Consider the following 20,664-nt stretch of genomic DNA (forward strand, 5'->3'; position numbering starts at 1 on the left):
TATCAGTTAAGTCAAGGGTACTTTGATAATTTTGTAATTTTCTTAATTTTTCCTTTTCTTTTAAATGCCTTCCCCCAATCCCCCCTTTTAAATGTCGGCGCCATTCACCCCCACTGGAAGTCCACGGCCGGAAACTACTTCAGTTCATCAGCGAATGCACCAGGTTTGCCGGAAATGTTCGTGAGCTCCATCGTCGTCGTCGCTTCGTACTGAACCATCATAAGCCTAATCCGTCGCTACTCGTTCTTCTCCACCATTGTCGGATACTGTGGTGGAACCCTAGCCGCTATAGTCATCGCCATCGTCATCGTCATCGCCATCAATTGAACCAGATTGTCGTAGACGCTGTTGCTACTGCCGGAGATATGGCAGCAGGCATCGACCTTCCTAACCGCCATCATCGGTGACCTTGGAAGAACGAGCAGCGACGGATTAGGCTTATGATGGTTCGGTACGAAGCGACGACGACGATGGAGTTCACGAACATTTCCAGCAAACCTGGTGCATTCGCTGACAAACTGAAGTAGTTTCCGGCCGTGGACTTCCGGTGGGGGTGAATGTCGCCGGCATTTAAAAGGGGGGATTGGGGGAAGGCATTACAAAATTACCAAAGTACCCTTGACTTAACTGATAAAATAAACGGAGTTAAAAAAAAGTACTAAAGATGCAAGTTTTTTGAAACTGGAGTAGTCATTTGCATAAAATAAAATATAGGTACTAAAGTTGTATAGTTGATCAAACCACGGGTACCAAAATGACAATTAACTCAAAAATAAAACAAATCATTACAAAATATAAAAATAGCAAAACGATTAAAAACAAAAACCTAAATAAAACCGTAACCTAGTTATGCTATAAAGTACACACCAAGAGACAAAAGTGTTTGAAAGTGGAAAACTCATCTCACTAAAACAATGGTGGGACGCCACTTTCTGCCACCATTACATATAGGGTAAGTGGGTGCTCCAAACACATGAATGCCTCTTTTAGATTATCTATATTTTAAGTGGGTGCTCCAAACACATGAATGCCTCTTTAGCGTCGGCAATTTAACGAGACAATTGGCTCTAATGTGTGGGATTGCGTTTCGGTTAAACTATTACAGGTGTTTGATAGGTTAGTTAGTTAGTGCCACTGTCTACGTAGCAATGACATAACAGTATATTTTATTAGCAAACCATCACCCACAACACATAGTCTAAGAAGAATGTTGTGACGACATAAAGAGTACTAAAATTCGTTTTCTTTTGAACTAATTAGTAAAAGACTTGCAAGACATTTTTATTTGGAGTTTGCTATAACATATTTTTTTTATGAAATGAGTTCAAACTGATATGTTAAAAGATTATTTGCATATTTTATTTGGATCTATTGTTACAACTTATGAGTAACATACAAGTCTCCATCATCGCAACCACCACCACCATCGTCAGGCCTCCACCACTGTAATCATCACCATTCGCCAATAGTACCATCATCATTGGCACTACCACCAAGACCGCCCCTCGGTACTGTTCATGTGACATCATCGTTGTCCCCTTATACAAATACAACAGTGAACCAATTTTGACAATTTTTTTCTTCTAAACGACTCATTTTAGTACAGTGGCAGAGCCACATGCTCACTATCGGGTTCGGCCGGACCCGACCTTTTTCGGTTTTATAAATAACCTATAGGTACTGATTAAAGGGCGACCCCGTTCTTTTTCGGCGACCGAACCAAGTATCATTTTAAAAAAATATTGAAACTCATTGATTATGAAAAATTTAGTTAAAATTTTTTTAGTAATGAATATTTTTTATAAAATACAAAAAGCTTTAAAAATACCATAAAAATTACTAACAAACGTTATAAATAGGGGACGGTTATATTTATGATACCTGAATTTGTTAAATGTTGACAATTTATTTTTGTTACAATAGTGATATACATTCTATTTATTTGACCGAATGACTGACCCGACCTGACCTATCTGGGCCCGAAAACTTTGACGCCAGAAAAATGAGAGTACCGAAAAATCTCAAACCCATAGAAAAAAATTTATGGCTCCGCCACTGTTTCAGTATGAGTCCATTTTGATTAAAACCCGATTTGTTCTAGATCAAATTGATATTGATCCCATTTTGACTGTTACCCAAGCTCAGCGGATAGTTTACCATGCTTAGCCTCAAGTCACTACACATTTACACCACGTATCATGATTATAACATGTTTATAACGTATAAGCATTGTTATATTTACTGATTAGTAGATTAATTAGATGTATTAAATTTATTGGGTTATCAGATCCAAGTGTCACATCAGGAACAATTCGACAAAGTTCTTTGACAACAAATGGACCCATTAGAACATGTATAGTGATAACACGTACAAGCAAAATTCTAATTGATATGATCATGTCTCAAAATAGTGTGAAGTCCTCCACAAAAAACAGTAAATATTTGGGATAAAGATAATATTCTATGCATTTGTCTTGATAAAAGAATAGTCTTTTTGATTCAACAATAGTTGTTTTGACCATTAAAGAAAAAGAATACGAGATTTTTGCAGTAACAAAAAGACCTTATACTAGAAAAATGACACATATGTTATGAGATTCAAGGATAAAAAACGAACTTACAGTAGAAAATTGACACAAATGTTATGAGACAGAACATCAAACATAAAAAGCTAACTGGTTACTTTTTATGTGAACCCACATGGATGAGTTAGATAGGCTTATACAAGGATTTTGAAGAGTTATACACTTATACCTATTTCTAGGTAATTCTTAACTTTTAGATGTTAACAATTTTTACGAAAAATTATCCTAATTCACAAGTGACCTAACCCATTGCATCCATAAAATCTTGAAAGAGATATCAAGGACTGTTAATTTATTTGTATTGCTTTTTTGGTACATCTTTTACAAAGAAAAACAAAAGAATAAATACATGAAGACTATCAACTAAAAATAGAAAAGTAATCACTAATTATGGCTGAAAATCCTTTCGATTGTGTAGCAACGGTCCTAAAATTGTAAAGAATATGGCTGTCAAATCTTCTTTAAATGGAAATAATATTTTATGATCCTACCTTATTATTTTATTTTCTGACATAAAATCCACCATTTAAGATTTCTTATCAGACTCCGCATGGCCCCCGAATGCCAACCAAAGTGTCCGCTTATAATCAGGGTCTGTTGATTTCTTCCTGCATTGGACTCTTCAGAAGAGCGACAACAACTTGCTACCAGCGATGCCTGCGTCGTGCGAGCTTCCTTTCCAGTTGAGACTATGCCAGATAAAGTCTGTGACAAGCCCATCAACCCAAACGTTAAGCACAATCCAAGCAATTTGACCTTCAAATATTTGGTCTGTGACATTTTGCTTGGTACTTTGGTAGCATAAAATATGAATAATTTGTAATAATCCAGTCTTAAACTACTTATATAAAAGATCATATTTTACTAACAAATAATCCGATAAGATAAAATGTTTGTATAGACAATCTCTTCTCAAATCCATTTTTGATAAGCAGTCATAAACGCCCCCTTACTTATACGAAGGTATATGATACGCGACAACGATAACTGTAACTACGAAATTAGTTTATCACATTATTAAAGACTGGACCCCAGTTTCATCATTGTTGGTTGCGATTTGGAGGATCTTGACACGGTGAATAGACTCAATAACTTAATCAATAGACAGAAAATGATCTAAGTACTATTATCAAATCGTTCATGTCTTGATTTACTATGGTTTGGTAGCGTGAATTTAGGAACCAGACATTTGTTTGTCTGGGGTCCCATGTTACTCATGTTTCAAAGTCCCTTTCATAGGAAACATTTTGGATGGTAGACCATTCAAAGTCCTTATCAGAGGTAACATCTTGGGTCAAAATTTTGACCCATTTGGATATGAAATCTCCACCCGGATCACCTATTTGGATATCAAGTGACTATTTGTTTCTTTTTAGTAGACAATTTCAAGTGACTTGACTTTTTCTTCTATTCATGTTGCAATTATCACATTATTCACATGTATTGGTTAGGTAAGTAGTTATCAACTTATCGTACATGACGTCATCCCGTCTCTTCTTAGAAAATACTCAAGACACTATATATATTTGTTTGTGTGTGTATGTGTGTGATAATTACACTAACAATATCTTCATTCAACACATTGATTAGTTTGTTACAAAAAGCACACATGACGAAAGAGTCGGGCATGAAAAAGCCGAACAGAAGGCTTCCACCTAGACGTGGTCTAGTCAAGTTACGTATATTTCATCTTATTATCGAGATGGTTAGGATATGGTGACTGGTTTACGCGAGGATAATAAAATTGTGCCATCAGAGGAACTCATGAAGTCGATCCAAAACAAGTTTTGAGCTTGTCTTAGAGATATAAGTTTTCTTGTAAGTTTATGTTTTTTTTTTCAAGATTATGAACTCCACGTGCTTTTTGTTATGAACAATAACGATGGTTGTGGGTTCGAAACTTGAGTCTTGTGTATTTTTCCAATATTGTACGTTTTAAACGAACCGTAACGGGGATGCCATGTTGTATGGTGTTATATCAAAGCCTTGTTTGTCAAAATAGTGTTCGCATGCTTAATTTCACTTAAACTTGATATAAACAACTTTGAATCGATTCTCCATCTGTTCACACATTAGCATGCATGATTAATGCTAAACTGGTGATACCGAACAATGCCGTTATGCTCTACTATACAACAACAAAGGTTGTTTTGCGTTGAAATAAGACAGTTCTAGTTATTGAACAAAAATAACTTGCAAAAATATCCATCGTTATGCTCTACTATACAACAACAAAGGTTGTTTTGCGTTGAAATAAGACAGTTCTAGTTATTGAACAAAAATAACTTGCAAAAATATCCATCGCCATCCGTGGGACCGGAACTCACTACCACATGGTTAAAAGCCACGCGCTCTACCAACTGAGCTAGAACGGCAGATGCTTTATTAGTGCATATATATGAATAAGTCTATCTCCAAGGTTAATGTTATTGCAACAGTCTCTACCACCAGTATCATGTGATTATTGCCATGATATTCACTTCTTTTAATAATAATAAAAAATGTCTCAGTTCTCTGCTAATCCGTTCCTGTAATATACAATAACATGGAAGATTGATAAACAACACAAGCTAGACCACAAAAATGCGGCTGCAAGATGTTGAGGCGTCTTAGGACAGTGGCACGATCATAGCGGTGACGATGATGTGCCAGGGATTAACGAGGAATATTATGATGTGATAGTTATGAAGACACTGATACTTTTTATGATTGTATATTTGTATATATTTTTTTTTGTTAGATATTGTTGTTGAACATATGCAAACATATGTATTGTTTTATAAAGAGATGGTTTGTTTAGAACGTGATATTGACCCGACAGGGGTTTTGACTTGTGTGCACAGCTGCACATTATCTTTCCTTGGTATATAGGATATGAATATTAAACATGACATGCACCTACACAAATCTAATGCTAATTTTATAAGTTCAAATTTATTCTATGTTTTGGTTAGTCCATTTCTTTTGGCGAGTCAAATATCACTTTTTACTAAACTAGTTAGGCTCGTGTGAACCTAAAAGAGTTCACGTATTGATCCATTTATTTTTAAATTTTATTAGGGCGCTTAAGATAAAAGTAACTTTAATTTGAAAATTTCATGTCAAGATGTGTTAACATCATATTAAAATACGTGTATATTCTTTGACATCGAAATAGAAGGCGTACGTGTAACATGTTGGGACGTCATGTTCCAAACATGAGTGAAATTGAAAGCGATTTAAATAGAACAAACTTTGGGAATGGGTGGTTGAGACATTGAGACAATAGTTTTCATGTTTATTATTGTATTTATAAATAAAATCATAAAATTACTAATGTTGGTTTCACCGAGTCAAACCAACAATTAGAAATATATTGATCCTTAAACAAACAGAGAACAACCTAGCGATATGCTATTAGTTTATAAATTCTATGAACACACTCTCAATACGTTTACATTGTACGTGTGGTTATAAGTCTACACAAGAGACGTAGGTTATAGTTATAAAGAATGCTTTATGATTTCCAAAAACTCTTGATAAATTCTAAACTTATTGCCAAAAATTCGGCGATTATGTTTAAAACTGTGAAATCCTTTTAATGTATCTGTAGAGTGCATATGATTATATCATGATTTTGCTATCCACAAGATCTTTTATATTTTAGCTTCACATTTTTCTCAACGTTTGTGAGATATTTATCCGGTCTACTAAATACACACTTTACGACATTGTTGTCTTGAAGATTTGATACACCAATCACCTTTAGATTATATCCTTGATATGAGCTTCGACCAGTAACTCAATGCATATGCTTTGTTGAACAAAGTATCAAACAATGTAGGCTATTCTGTGAAGGCCCTTAGGTCGGTCAGTGTGACTTACACTTTGGAAAAACTGTTGACTACCTTGTGGCTAGTGTCAATGTTCCAAAATTTTGCTTAGTAACCGTCGTCAAGTACACCAACGCATGATCAACTTTTACACAAACTTGACGCATCAAAAAGTGAGCATTTCTAAGCCTCTCTATTATGGTACCTATACCAAAAACATGAAACGCAAATGTTGGTACCAGTACGTCCGACATAAATACTTTACACAACATTGTTCATCCCTACGTAATTACTTATTAACAAGCCAAGTGTTATGATCACTACTATTCTAAGTAGGGCTGTTCATGAGCCCAGCCGAACCGAGCGAAGGCTTGCTCGTTGCTTGGTTCGTTTACAACCGAACCTAACCGAAAAGCAGAAATTTGAACCGAGCGAAAATTGAAACGAGCCAAAATTGAATCGAGCATTTTTCGATGAAACATCAAGCGATTTTCGAGCATCATTTTATTTCTTTTTCACTTTAAAAAATTTTCAGTAATAAACAAGTTTGAAGGTTGTAAGTAATATATTTGTAAATAAATTAGTAGTTTTTAGACAAATGTGTAATATGTTGTTAATTTTTATGAGAAAAAAGTTTGAAGTAAGATATGATAAGCGTGTAAACAAGCTTCGAGTATTCTAAAAACTTGAAGTAAACAAATGAAACCATAAATTTGACGGAATATGAAAAATTTAAAAGGGTTAAAATAGTGTATACTTATATTTATTTGTTTTGTCTATATATTTATATATTTGTACCTATATAATTATATATAAAATAAGTTAAAAATATTCGAGCCGAACCGAACTGAGCAGACCCTTGCTCGTTGCTTGTTTCGTTTACAAACCGAACTAAGCAGAGCAGCTCGTTTACAATCGAGCGAAAAACGAGCAAGCATTTTCCGAGCGAGTTCGAACAGGCGAGCAGTTTGGACAACTCTAGTTCTAGGCCCAACGGGTCCAACCAAAGAGTCCAACTCAACAGTTAGCACAGGCCCAAATGAGTTAAACGTTCAGGTTATAAGCAAGAATAAAGGATTGTGTAAGGCATAAATTGTCACACCCTCAAAATCCACTAACGGAGTTTTACCGTCAGAGGGTGTGAACTAACAGGATCGGAATCATTAGTTATAATCAAACCGTAAAAACGTTTAATTGAAAATAAGTGCGGAAGCGTAAAAACCAAAAGATAAAAGTTGCGTCACGCAGGACGACTTAACACCCCATAACAACAGTTAAAAATCAGTTTGCATAAACAAAAGCGTTTCAAACAATGCATGATCCTATACCGCGCGCCCGCCTCGGCTACCTGAGAATAACATACTAAAAGTGTGAACACGGGGTTGGTGAGTTCACAAGTTTATATAAAATAAAGCGTTTAGCGTTTGCGTTAAGCGTTTTGCGTTAAGCGTTTTGCGTTACCAGATAGTGTTATGTCAACTATATATCTATAGGTAGCTAGCCTATAAAACAAGTATTACTAAGTGTTCGACACCGAAGCTGACTGTTTATCAATTGCCTTGCCACCAGGTCTATCCCGACCATGGTATGTGTTTAGCCAAGATTACACCCACTCGACCTCCAGTCGAGTTTAGCGTTGGGTGGGGTTTGTCAAACCCAGTAGTACTACTCAACAATGACTCGCTATTATCCAATATTAAACAGTTCGATGTGAATGAAGGACTTTAGTTATTGCGTTTGCCACTTAGTCTTTACAAGTGATATATAATCTATATTAACAAAATCTTAAATGCGTTTTCGGAGTATGTTATCTCCCCAAGTGAAAAGCGTTTGAAAACAGTTTAAAAGGGGTAAGTGAACTCACTGTTTGCGAAGAATTTCCCAAAATAATTCACCAAAGGATGTGCGTCACCGACAAAAACTCTCTCTAGCGTTCTAAAACAACAAAGAGATTTTCTAAGTGTCGGAACTATTATCGTGTCTCTAGACTCGGCACATAATACCTATGCACACAACATGTTTCGTGTTTCGTTTGTGAATCGTGTGTGACTTTAACAAGTGTATTTGTGATACGTTACATGTGTGAGCAATTATTTACGTGTCATGTATTCATAATGTACATCACTAGCAATTACTTCCCGTAAGGGCAATTTGGTCAACACATAACAATTAACTAGCAATTATTCCCCACGAGGGCAATTTGGTCAAAATACGACAATTAGTTAGCAATTATCCCCCGCAAGGGCAATTTGGTCAAAACACGATAATAAATTAGCAATCACCATGTTTCATGCAACTTTCACAAAATTCAGCAACTAGTTTCTTAACGACAGAATTCTCCTTGAAAAACTAGTCTATACCACCGATCATAGCATCACAATTAATTTACCAAAAATCATCACAAAAGCATGTATGTGTTAGGTTTCCAGAACATATTTTGTTGTATTTTTATTCCATACATATTTCTCACAAAGATCAATTTACCACAGCAAACTCATAACAGTCAAATTTATGCGCAACAGAATGTTATTTGAAATTCCCGTTAAACGAAAAATCCAATAAATGAAAGACCACTTGGGTTAGGTTCCTAACTCAACAAGTCAACTTTCAGAAGTGGAACCAACCCAATTGGTCTCGTAGTTCATGAGATATAACATTTACAAAACAACCTAACAGCAGGTCTAACAACTCAGCTTTGCACAACGTTTTCGTAAAATCATAAAGGTTAACTTTTACACGTCCAAAAATTGCAAATTTACATTCTTTAGAAACTAGACTCAACCTAGTTTACTGTAGTATCAATTATCTCAATCAATTTTCAAATTTACACCCCGTTACAGTCAATTGAACATCAACAACACAATCTGTCCAGAAACTGTTTGCATCCAAACTCAACATATTAACTATCTATGGACCATAATCCGTTCATATAACACTCTAGACACCATAACCACTATCCATGCATATCAATTACACCATACATACATGGTCAGGGTTTTATTTGATCTCAAAATCAAAGACACAACAATTAACATGTAATAATATCCATTCTAGTTATCAAATCATCATCAATACATCATCAAATCAAACAAGACATATGAACACAACTTATATACAAAAATCGGCCCTAGGGTTTTTAATTAACCCATTAAAAATCGAAATTAAGTATAAAGGATGCAAGGGATAGTCGTTTATACCTTCCTAGCACCTTAATCTTCAATCAAAAGCTTGAAAATTTGCTTGTATGTGTGTGTGTGATTGGCGGCAGCCGTGAGCAAGGGGGAGGGGGGTCCGATCGGGGTAGAGGGAGAGGAGAGAAAGAGAGGCTAGGGTTTATAATATTATTAATAATAATCATGTTACATCTAGGTCCCTCCACTTCAAATTATTAGTTTACTAGCCCAAAGTAATTAGTTTGCATCTTGAATTAACTTCTTAAACAATGTAATCACATAACACATAAGCCTAACACATAAATATTTTTTTAATGTTTCTCGTTTATTCACCAATCGTTTGCGTCAACTCGTTTGCGTTTCGGTGCAATTCCCGAAAGACTACACATTTAGTAAGTGTCAAGCGTCATTTAAACCCTTGTTTAAATGTAATGAGGTGTGCGTTATAGATTCAATGATCTTTAAGTTTGAATTAACGGAGTTGAGTTAACGGAGTTAACCTGAAATTGACGAATGTCACATCATTCCCATGTTAAAGAATTTTCGTCCCGAAAATTTGAGTCAAGTCGTGATGAGTGTCTGAAAAAGAAAGAAAAATTTTCAGTTTGTCATATCATCCCCTAGTAGAAAGAAATTTCGTCCCGAAATTTAATTCAAACCCCCGGTGATTTCTGACGGTTTGTCGGGTTTCGCGGTTTCCGGTGTTTGGTCAGCCCTTCAAAAAGTTGAGGATACTTTTTCATCATTTAATCCTCGCGTTCCCACGTGAACTCCGGTCCACGTCTCGAGTTCCAACGAACCTTAATGATTGGAATCTTGCTGTGCTTGAGTGTTCTGGTCTCCCAATCCAAAACTTCAACTGGTTCTTCAATGAAGCGTAGCTGTTCATCAACTTGCAGTTCTGGACCAGTGATTTGGCTGTCACCCACCTCTGCCCAGCAGAGAGGTGATCGACATTTCCGTCCGTACAGTGCTTCAAACGGCGCTGCTTTAATACTTGCGTGGTAGCTGTTATTATACGAAAACTCTACCAAAGGTAGGCGAGGTTCCCAACTTTTTCCGAAATCCAACACGCATGCACGCAACATGTCCTCTAAGGTCTGAATAGTTCGTTCACTTTGCCCATCCGTCTGAGGATGGTATGCTGTGCTCATATCAAGGCGTGTGCCTAGGGCACTCTGTAGCGACTTCCAAAAGTGCGAAGTGAAACGGGAATCTCGATCAGAAATAATTGAGACAGGCACTCCATGTCTAGACACTACTTCCTTCATGTAGACACGAGTCAGTCTTTCCATTTTGTCCGATTCCTTAATTGCTAAGAAGTGTGCCGACTTAGTCAACCGGTCAACGATCACCCAGATGGTATCGCATCCCGTCGGTGTCTTAGGTAAACCCGTGATAAAATCCATTGAGATGTGTTCCCATTTCCACATTGGAAGTTCCGGTTGTTGCAGCAAACCAGATGGTTTCTGATATTCTATTTTGACTCTTGCACAAGTCAAGCATTTGCTCACGTAGGTGGCAATGTCAGCTTTCATGTTTGGCCACCAGTAAAGTGCCTTTAAGTCATGGTACATTTTATCTGAGCCAGGGTGGATAGAATATCGGGACTTGTGTGCTTCGTCCATCACCAGAGTTCTCAACTCTCCGTACCGTGGAACCCAAATCCGGTTCTCAAAATATCGGACCCCGTCCGATTTGGTTTCAAGTTGCCTGTCCATGCCCCGCATGAGTTCCGATGGAAGATTATCATCTTTCAAAGCTTCGAGTTGGGCATCGCGAATCTGATCGGGTAAGTTGGTATGAATCGTGAGTTGCAATGCTCGCACTCGTCTGGGTTTATCTGTTTCTTTTCTGCTGAGGGCGTCGGCCACTACATTGGCCTTGCCATGGTGGTACTTGATGGCACAATCATAATCTTTAAGCAGCTCGACCCAACGACGCTGTCGCATGTTCAGCTCCTTCTGATCGTAGATATGCTGGAGACTCTTGTGGTCGGTGTAAATGGTAAACTTGGTACCGTACAAGTAATGCCTCCATATCTTAAGGTCAAACACCACAGCTCCGAGTTCCAAGTCATGGGTCGTGTAGTTCTTCTCGTGAACCCGTAGTTGTCGAGAGGCATAAGCTATAACCTTCTCGAGTTGCATCAGCACACAACCGAGACCTTGTATCGATGCGTCACAATGTACCTCAAAATTCTCTGTTCCCTCGGGTAGGGCTAGAATAGGGGCGCTACAGAGTTTGGTTTTCAACAGTTGAAAAGCGGATTCTTGCGCGTCACCCCAATTGTACTTAGTGCCTTTGTGAGTCAAAGCGGTGAGGGGTTGAGCAATATTTGAGAATCCCTCGATGAAACGCCGGTAGTAGCCGGCCAGTCCTAGGAATTGCCGCACCTCAGTCGGAGTCTTAGGTGCTTCCCAGTTTTTGATGGCCTCTACCTTACCGGGATTGACATGGATACCGTTCTCATTGATCACATGTCCTGAAAAGTGAACCTCGCGAAGCCAAAATTCGCATTTCGAGAGTTTAGCATACAGTTGTTCCTTCTTCAATAATTCCAGAATTACCCTTAAGTGTTCCTCGTGGTCAGCCTTCTCCTTGGGGTAGACGAGAATATCATCGATAAATACAATCACAAACTTGTAGAGGTACGCCTTACATACGCGATTCATGAGATCCATAAATACGGCTGGTGCGTTAGTTAAGCCAAAAGGCATAACTGAAAACTCATAGTGACCATACCGAGTCCTGAATGCCGTCTTTGAAATATCTTCTTCGCGCACTCTTAGTTGATGGTAACCAAATCGCAGATCGATCTTCGAGTAGTAACTTGATCCTTGGAGCTGGTCAAACAGATCATCAATTCGGGGTAAAGGATAACGGTTCTTAATCGTCACCTTGTTCAACTCCCGGTAGTCGATACACATTCGGAAAGTCCCGTCCTTCTTTCGGACAAATAAGACAGGGGCTCCCCATGGCGATGAGCTAGGTCGGATAAAACCTTTATCCAATAAATCTTGCAACTGAGTGGACAGTTCCTAAAGCTCCGCCGGTGCGGGCCGATACGGAGCTCGTGCTATGGGTGCTGCACCGGGGGTCAACTCGATTTGGAATTCGACTTGTCGAATAGGAGGGAGTCCAGGCAAATCCTCCGGGAAAACTTCCAGAAAATCTTGCACAATCGGTATATCTTCAATTCGCATCTCTTCCGCGGGTTTCTCAACAATCTGCGCCAAAATTGCCGGATGACCCTTTCGTAGATACTTCTGCGCCTTCATGAGGGTGATAACGCTGGTGGTCATGCCGCTTCTCTCGCCCCGGATCGAAATGATCTCGCCGGAAGGGGTAGTAATGTGGACTATCTTGTCATGACAAATAACCTCTGCTCGGTTCTCGTATAACCAGTCCATGCCGACCACGACATCGAAACTACCAAGCGTAAAAGGAATAAGGTCGATATCAAAAACATGATCTGACAGTTTTAACTTACATCCCGCAAGTACATGAGTCGTTTCTACAGACTTTCCGTCGGCTAATTCTACTGGAAACTTAGCATCTAACGGGGTTGGAGTTAAGTCTAAGAGTTGACTAAAGGCTTTCGACACAAAACTCCTATCAGCTCCAGTGTCAAACAATACAGAAGCAAAACAATCGTTCACAGGGAACTTACCAGTCACCACGTATGGATCATTGCGGGCTTGACCCGACCCAATAACAAAAGCTCTTCCTTTACCATTGTTTCCACCACCACTGCCACTTCCATTACCTCCATTGTTGTCGTTCTGTTTCAGCTTGGGACAATCTTTCCTGAAATGACCCTTCTGACCACATTCGAAACATCCCTTAGCCGTCATAGGTGGTTTAGGAGCACCCTTTGCCGCCAGGTCTCCTCTACAGTCCTTTGCCTGGTGACCCATCTTTCCGCATCTCAGACACTTGACACGGTCACACGGCCCAGCATGATGATAATTGCACCTGTTGCACTTCGGATATTTCTCAGCATATCCGCTCGAACCCTGCCCGCCACCGTTGTTATTGTTATTGTGACCCTGATTGTTGAAGCCCCGAGTGAATTTGGGTTTACGGTAGTGTTGTTGCTGTGGGGGGTTCGAGGATGAGGATCTGGTGTTGTCAAACTTTCTCTTTCCATTGCTCGGGTTGTTGTTGATGTTGTCAGTAATCGGGTTGTCACGGGCTTTAATGGTTGACCTCTAGGTGGTAGCGCACCTTGGGTCACTGCTTGATCCATTAGTTTGTGAGCTAACCGAATCGCTTGTTGAATCGTGGCTGGTCTGGAAGACGTCACCATGCCCTGAATTTGCGGTGCTAACCCATCAATATACATTTCAATCCTCTTACTCGGCGGGTCTACCATCCGTGGACACATCACAGCTAACTCGTGAGAACGGGTGGTGTAGGCTTTGATTTCTGAACCCACCATCTTCAATGACCAAAACTCGGATTCCAACTTTGCAATCTCCTCTCTCGGACAGTACTCTTCTCGCATCATGTTTTTGAACTCCTCCCAGTTCATAGCGTTAGCCAGTTCCAATCCAAGGATCTGCACGTTTGAATTCCACAAAATGAGGGCAGAATCTTCAAGTGTTCCAGCAGCAAATTTGACCCTACTGGCAGGGGGACAGTTACACATCTCAAACGCCGATTCGGACTTCTCAGCCCAACGCAGGAAGCCTATAGCTCCCTCAGTGCCCTTAAACGTACCGGGCTTGCAGTCAAGGTAATTCTTGAAGGTACACGTTCCAATTGGACCTCCAGCTTGGTTCTGTACATGTGCGGCTAGAGCGGCCGCCGCATGGTCGTTCAGCAGAGTTTGGAGTTCTGCTGCAGTCAAGTTGATGTCACCACGTCCGTGTCCAGCGTTTCTTCCTGCCATTTCCTTATCCGAGTACTTTCCGGCTGCTCCAAGTACACTCAACTCCTCTGTCGGTCGCCTAGGATTCGCTTACCGATCTTTGCAACCTTGCATGTGTATAAGATTTTATGAAAGTAGTCTAGTCCATCGGTAGCATCTTCACTAGCCTTTGGAGTCGTACACCATGTAAAACAGTAGCATCCACCTAGTAGAAAGGGAACATAATCCTAGATATCTCCTATATCTTGAAACAATGACGGCTTGACCGGGTGGAAGATGGTGACCGCCGGTTGGTATGGATCACGAAGCGGCTGGATGATAAGAAAACGTTGCTAGTGCTATTTCTGTTCGGGTCCTTTCTACTTGGAGTTGCTCTTGCAAGTCTATCATCTCGGCTTGCATCCTTCTCATAATTTTCATCTGTTGGTCGCTAGCCTCTTGCATCTCCTTCATGGCCGCTGTCATGCGGGAAATTTCCTCCTTAGTTTCGGTTCCATCTTTTAACAGTCCGGAAACTTTCGCCCTCGTATAGCGCATGTAACCAACATCACGCTCCAAACAAGAAACAACAGCTGCGAGCAGACGCTCTACAGGTTTGGTTATAGGTGGTAGGGTGTTGGGGTAAGCAGGATGGCTCGGGTGGGGTAGCGGGGGAACTTGTTCGCGATAGACCATACGCCTAATCATATTAGGGTACCAATCCCAGCTAACTTCGTTTTTGTACATGCCTCCGGATAAGCGATACCTCTTCGGTGCAGGAGCTTCGAGTTCCGGGACTACACGAGGTGGCGACGAGGTAGTTAACTACGATTCCTTCCCATGAGCATGAGTCATCTGATCGGATGATGATGATGATGGCGTCGACATCTCTACAGGTAAGCCGTGTATGCGTGCGTATGAGTGAAAGGGGTAAAGAGATAAGATAACAAAGACTACACAAATCTATACAGTGCGTATCATTATAACTAATGGGTCGTCGCGTTTATAGTCTAGTATGCATGCAATTTCTAGTTCGCTATAACCAATGGCTCTTATACCAATCTGTCACACCCTCAAAATCCACTAACGGAGTTTTACCGTCAGAGGGTGTGAACTAACAGGATCGGAATCATTAGTTATAATCAAACCGTAAAAACGTTTAATTGAAAATAAGTGTGGAAGCGTAAAAACCAAAAGATAAAAGTTGCGTCACGCAGGACGACTTAACACCCCATAACAACAGTTAAAAATCAGTTTGCATAAACAAAAGCGTTTCAAACAATGCAAGATCCTATACCGCGCGCCCGCCTCGGCTACCTGAGAATAACATACTAAAAGTGTCAACACGGGGTTGGTGAGTTCACAAGTTTATATAAAATAAAGCGTTTAGCGTTTGCGTTCAGCGTTTTGCGTTAAGCGTTTTGCGTTACCAGATAGTGTTATGTCAATTATATATCTATAGGTAGCATTCTAATTATATTTTAACGCTTTAACCGTCGAACTAATTCCCGTAACCTTCACCGGAAAATCGGCCATACGCAATTAACACTGATTAATGAATTTCATCGCAATTACTAGTATAAATAGAACCCACACACCAAGATAAACTTTCTCATCCTCTCAAATCTCACTGATATATCCTCTTTAACCCCATAATCCTTCCTCCAAGCTCGGAGCTTCGGCCAACTTCGTTCACCCCTTTCCCGGCATCATTCGAGGTAATTTAAACATGGTTTTGAATCATTTTAATCCACTAATCAAAAACCCTAACTTAATTTTAACAAACATGGATTGGATTAATCAATTGGATTTCTAGGGTTTGCAGAATTATGGATGAACCTGTATTATTATATACAATAATCCACGGTGGTTGCCACGTAAGATGTTTTTTGACAACTCAGATTGACACGTAAGAAAAAACATAACGGAGTTAGTGCTCCGTCAGTCGCGGACTGGTGGAAGAAACGAATATTAAAGTTGGGACCGTTGCCATCCAAAATGAAAGTTGAGACCAGCGCCGAAAAAAATGAAATAGTTGGGACCAATAAAAACCAATTTTCCTATCAAAATTAACAGTTTGTTTTGTTTTTGCTTTCAACTTTAGATAATAAAACACCTAACAATGCAATATATTATATAAAACTAAATAATGTATTTTTGTTGGTATTAAAGTTTTTAAATCAAAAAATAATTATTAAAATGAACAAATAATAGATTTAAAAGAAAAAAAAAAGATAAATATAAACTATTAATAAGAAAGAGAATGCATTTAATAAGAGAGAGAGGTGGGAAAATATTTCAAGAAACTATCTTGTGTAATGCCATGTGGCATTAAGAAACCTTTATTTATTATATAGTATAGATATATCCAAAATAATTCATAAAATGATCAATGTTCAAACTAAAGGGACCAAAACTGCCAATACATGAAAGCTGCCCCTGCTGGTCGCCGGAGTGCTGCGCGACGGCCCTAGGCCTGCCTTCGTGTGACGCGGTGGGATTGCTGCACAGTCAGCTCGTTTATATTGTTTCCTTAGTTCGTTTTTGGCATAAAATCGGTTATTTTCGGCATGAATCGCAAGAATTAAGGGCCAAGGAATCGTTTTATAACTGATATACATGTTATACCTCGTTTCTTATTCACCAAGGTCAGATCTTTATGATATATGCTGTGATTCTTTCATTAAATTACGTAATTTCTTGCTTAACGGGCCAAAACGACTATAATTGGCTTGGTTTAGATTTTGCTATATAAACTAACCTTAAATCACCTGCCACAACTTTACCTAAACCCTAATCTTCATCTTCCAGCCATCCACACTCTCTGCCTCTCTCAATTCTCTTCGGTTTATGGTGTTTCGTTGAAGATTCGTTATTATTCGGTTGAGTTGCAAGATTTAGGACCTTTGACTCGATATATCTCATCATTCGTGCACATTCCGGGTAAGTTGTAAACTGAGTTTTCGTTCATCAACATTCCCTAGTCGATAACCCTCAATCAATTTTAAGGGTTTTGACCAAAACCCGACTCCCGATTCGAAGTTCGGATTCAAGTCAGACTCGACTCGTTTAACTATTAAAATCGACATAACTCGAGTTATACTTATCCGTTTGGATTGATTCCAGCGGCAATAGTTTCGCTTTTACTTATACTTTCATACCGTTAAGTTTCAGGTTCTGTTGATTATCTTCGTTCGACGCGTTAATCGGAAAACTCGTTGTTTATTTCTTAATATCATATTAACTCACTTATCTTAAGGTGAGTTTTGTCATTCCCCCGTTTTCACATATTGTCAAACGTTTTGGGGGCGTATACGTACTTAAAGTATTTATATTATACATATCTTAATCATTAGCAAACGTTGTATTGTGTGTGAATTGCTAGACTTAAATTGCTAATTGATTACTTGTTTACTTTGCGCATTCGGAGAGGTCCACCATGTTCTCATTATAGTATGATCATACGACCGTCTAGTTTTAACCGGCGCCCGATTCGCTTAGCAATGGTTCACTTGACACTTATTTGCTCATTAGTTTGGTTTGTTTACCGCTTTACTTACGTTTTGCTACTTTTCATATTATATATTATTGCAAAACTTAATGACTTGCTCACTCAACATATTTGTTGACAAAACTATTGTATTTTCTACGTATATGCAGGTTATCGTTTAAACTGAAGACTTGGAGTATTGGACTGTTAGATTGAGACCCTAAGCTATTTCAAGAAACACTTTATTTAAGTTATAATTTGGATTATTTCTATTTTGTCATAGATTATTTGTTTTGGATTTATTTGCTATATTTGGATATTTTGTTTTATTTGGAATAAAATTAATTATTATATATTGCCACAATTATTGCATGATAGTTACCTCGAGCTATGAGCAATCATGTTCACGCCCCGATATTTCCGTCTTAGGTTGGGGTGTGACACCGGTGAGGCAATGTGAATGGGTAGCGTGTTTGGTGGTACGATGGGATGTCATATTTCGTGAGTTTGAATGGTGTCGAAAAAGAATAGGCACCGAAGCTTGAAAGGAGGAAATCTTGTCGATCTTTTTATTTATTTAGAGTTTGATTTACAGGTTTATCTTATTTGTTTTCATTCTTTTGACCATTTGGCTCTCCTTTTTAATCATTTATAAGACGAAATCTAGGGTGTGACTCAGTGACTGGGTTTGTTGGACACTGAACTTATTTCTTTAATATATCGACTTCTGAAGCTTTTCATTAACGATCTTTTGGTTTCAACCGTGTCATATTGATAACCATTTGTTTACGTTTCTGTCTTATACTCCTGTTCAGTCGAGTTGGATTCAACTTTGACTAGGGATGCAAACAAGCAAAGCTGCTCACGAGCTTAGATCAATACATAATTAAAAAAGTGTCAAGTTTTTTCAAGCTTGAGCCAGGCCCGAGTCTAAAATAAAGCTCGTCTAGTTATCGAGTTTGAGCCAATGAGTGACCTGCGGGTCTATTTAGGTGGGTCAAGGATCTTTTCCTTACCCTACCTCTATACCTAGTTAATTTTTAAATACTCGGCCAGTTAACTAACAAAGGTTTAAGCCCAATAGTCCACACTAACAATAGGTTTAATCTAGATTAAGTCCAAGTTAGAGAACTTAAAACGCATGGTACTAGATGATTCTTTGATATTACATAAGGGAAATTAAAGTATCTTGGCTTTGGCATTATGTTATGAGCGGGCAAGGCTCCCGAAATTGATCAAACAAGAAAGGAAATTAAAAATAATTTTTAGATGCACATTCTAGGGCTTTTTATACTCTACCTGATTGTCACAATATTAATCTTGCACTATATGGCATGACTAACACTTCTATTAAATTTAGAGAACTTTTTTCTCTTTTTTTCAGTAATACAACACATTTCTCTATTTATCATTTTCCTTCCATTTTGCATTATAAAATGGGACCTCCTGTAGCGATTTATTCAATAGTTTTAAATCAAACTACGCATTATTCGTATTACTTATAATACAATAAATAACATGTTTAAAACGACGTTTATTCGATCTGTAAAGCCCTGACGTTGGTAAAACTTTGGCCTAAGCGATGAGTTGACGCAGCCTTGATCAGTATAGCTAGGTTAGGTTCGTTATGGTACCTGAACTAAACACTAAAAATATATATGGGGAAAGTGAATACGATGCTGTTAGACGCGCAACCTTACACGCCAAACCCATCAAACAACTGAAAAGGAAAAACCCTAAAACTGATTCCTTCATAGTTCATCCTTCTTCGTCGTCACCTCTCGGTAATCTATCCACATTTTGATTAGAAAGTGATTAACTGATCTTAATCTGTTCTTGAGTTAATCGTTCTTTAGTATGGTTTTATACTCCACTTTTGATTAAAAAAACCCTTATATTTCTTTGGAGTAATTGCAATTCTTTCTACCAAGATACAGACTCCCAATTCTTTATCCATGTGGGGTTATATATGCAATATAAATGAAGTTCGTTTTGCAAAAAAAACATAAAACTAATAGGAGATGAAGGAACTGGCGATGTGCAGGGAGTAACATGGTGTTTTCTTTTCAGTTTTAGGGTTTTTCTTTTTCTCAGTTGTTAGGAGATTTTTTTAAGTGGAATTTAATGTAGTTTTTAATAAAAAAAAGGCGTCGTTTTAATGAGTTAATAAAAAAATGCGTCGTTTTAATGAGTTTAACATGTAAGGTTAGGCTTCTAACAGCACTGTATTCACTTTCCTCAATATATACTCCCTCCGTCCCATTCGAAGTGTCTTAGTTTGAAAAACACAAAGTTTAAGATGGATTGAATGATTATTTTTTTTACTTACTAAATGACAATAATACCCTTGGAAATTGGGTCCATCAATATTGTTTTTAATCCTAGTTTTGTGTGATTAAGGGTAAATTTGGAAATTTGCTAAAAAATTTTGAAAGTGGACATTTGTAATGGGACAAATAACAAAGGAAATATGGACACTTATAATGGGACAGAGGGAGTATTTACTTTTGTGTTCTAACTTTTGTCGTATGTGTGCTACAACATAGTGTGTAAATATCTATCTATATATATAATTGCCTACATAAAAATCCTATATGTCGTGATGTGGTTGCTCCTCACCCCTCTCGGGTCATCAGATTACTTCATTCCTGAATGGTGGCTTTTCATGTATTCGATCCGAATTCGTGGGTATGGGTCTTACCAAACCCGGATAATCCTTAAACGGGTTATAACATCTCATTTTTTTATA

Source organism: Bidens hawaiensis, unplaced genomic scaffold (genome assembly GCF_021521415.1).
Source record: "Bidens hawaiensis isolate Kalapana, Puna unplaced genomic scaffold, B.hawaiensis_p1.1 tig00030282_1, whole genome shotgun sequence".
In the NCBI taxonomy this organism is placed as follows: Eukaryota; Viridiplantae; Streptophyta; class Magnoliopsida; order Asterales; family Asteraceae; genus Bidens; species Bidens hawaiensis.